The 2,068-nt window shown below is 39.1% G+C and overlaps 1 non-coding gene across 1 annotated transcript; it reads right to left on the reverse strand.

Annotated features, from left to right (window-relative positions):
• Positions 1-981: 981 nt before the first annotated feature.
• On the reverse strand, positions 982-1,089 carry LOC130972476 (small nucleolar RNA R71). Its single transcript, XR_009083641.1, has one exon. It is a non-coding gene; the product is annotated as a small nucleolar RNA R71 (small nucleolar RNA).
• Positions 1,090-2,068: the final 979 nt, after the last annotated feature.

Consider the following 2,068-nt stretch of genomic DNA (forward strand, 5'->3'; position numbering starts at 1 on the left):
TTTTTAAAATCAAATCTTTTTAAATTGTTTTTCAATCATCTCTTTTCAATCATATCTTTTTAAAACCATAACTTTTAAATCATATCTTTTTAATCACATCTTTTTCAAAATAGTTTTCAATCATATCTTTTTAATTTCTAATTTCAAAATCTTTTTCAAAAATCACTTGATTTCTTTTCCACTCTTAGTTTTCGAAAATCAATTAGTATTTTTCAAAATGATTTTAAAATCTTTTACTTATTTTTCGAAAATTACTTCCCTTATTCTCACATCCTTCTATTTATGGACTAACACTCTTCCTCAATGCACAATTTGAACTCCATCTTTCTTGATAAGTTCGAATTCTTCTACCTCTTCCTTCTATTCCTCTAACACCTCAAGGAATCTCTATACTGTGACATAGAGGATTCCATATTTTCTTGTTTTCTTCTCTTTTATATGAGCAGGAACAAAGACAAAAGCATTCTTGTTGAGGCTGACCCTGAACCTGAAAGGACCTTGAAGCGAAAGCTAAGAGAAGCTAAAGCACAACTCTCTGTAGAGGACCTAACAGAAATTTTCAAACAAGAAGAAGACATGGCAGCCGAAAACAACAACAATGCCAACAATGCAAGGAAGCTGCTGGGTGACTTTACTGCACCTACTCCCGACTTCTATGGGAGAAGCATCTCTATCCCTGCCATTGGAGCAAACAACTTTGAGCTTAAGCCTCAATTAGTTTCTCAAATGCAATAGAATTGCAAGCTCCATGGACTTCCATTGGAAGATCCTCATCAGTTTTTAGCTGAATTCTTGCAAATCTGTGACACTGTCAAGACTAATGGGGTTGACCCTGAGGTCTACAGACTTATGCTATTCCCTTTTGCTGTAAGAGACAGAGCTAGGATATGGTTGGACTCACAACCTAAAGAATGCCTGAACTCTTGGGAAAAGCTAGTCAATGCCTTCTTGGCAAAGTTCTTTCCACCTCAAAAATTGAGTAAGCTTAGAGTGGAAATCCAAACCTTCAGACAGAAGGAAGGTGAATCCCTCTATGAAGCTTGGGAAAGATACAAACAATTGATCAGAAAGTGTCCTTCTGACATGCTTTCTGAATGGAGCATCATAGGTATCTTCTATGATGGTCTGTCTGAACTGTCCAAAATGTCATTGGATAGCTCTGCTGGAGGATCTCTTCATCTGAAGAAGACGCCTGCAGAAGCTCAAGAACTGATTGAAATGGTTGCAAATAACCAATTCATGTACACTTCTGAAAGGAATCCTGTGAACAATGGGACGAATTAGAAGAAAGGAGTTCTTGAGATTGATACTCTGAATGCCATACTGGCTCAGAATAAAATATTGACTCAGCAAGTCAATATGATTTTTCAAAGTCTGTCTGGAATGCAAGCTGCTCCAGGCAGTACTTAGGACGCTTCGTCTGAAGAAGAAGCCTATGATCCTGAGAACCATTCAATGGAAGAGGTGAATTACATGGGAGAACCCTATGGAAACACCTATAATCCTTCATGGAGAAATCATCCAAATCTCGCATGGAAGGATCAACAGAGACCTCAACAAGGTTTCAACAACAATAATGGTGGAAGAAACAGCTTTAGCAATGGCAAACCTTTTCCATCATCTTCTCAGCAACAGACAGAGAATTCTAAGCAAAGCCACTCTGACTTAGCAACCATGGTCTCTGATCTAATCAAAACCACTCAAAGTTTCATGACTGAAACAAGGTCCTCCATTAGGAATTTGGAGGCACAAGTGGGACAGCTGAGCAAGAAAATTACTGAACTCCCTCCTAGCACTCTTCCAAGCAATACAGAAGAGAATCCAAAAGGAGAATGCAAGGCCATTAACATTGCCCACATGACCGAACTTGGAGAGGAGGAAGAGGCAGTGATCGCCACTGAGGAAGACCTCAATGGACGTCCACTGGCCTCTAATGAGTTCCCTAATGAGGAACCATGGGAATCTGAGGCTCATAATGAGACCATAGAGATTCCATTGGATTTACTTCTGCCATTCATGAGCTCTGATGAGTATTCTTCCTCTGAAAAGGACGAATATGTCACTGAAG

This window comes from Arachis stenosperma, chromosome 3, assembly GCF_014773155.1.
Source record: "Arachis stenosperma cultivar V10309 chromosome 3, arast.V10309.gnm1.PFL2, whole genome shotgun sequence".
NCBI lineage: Eukaryota > Viridiplantae > Streptophyta > Magnoliopsida > Fabales > Fabaceae > Arachis > Arachis stenosperma.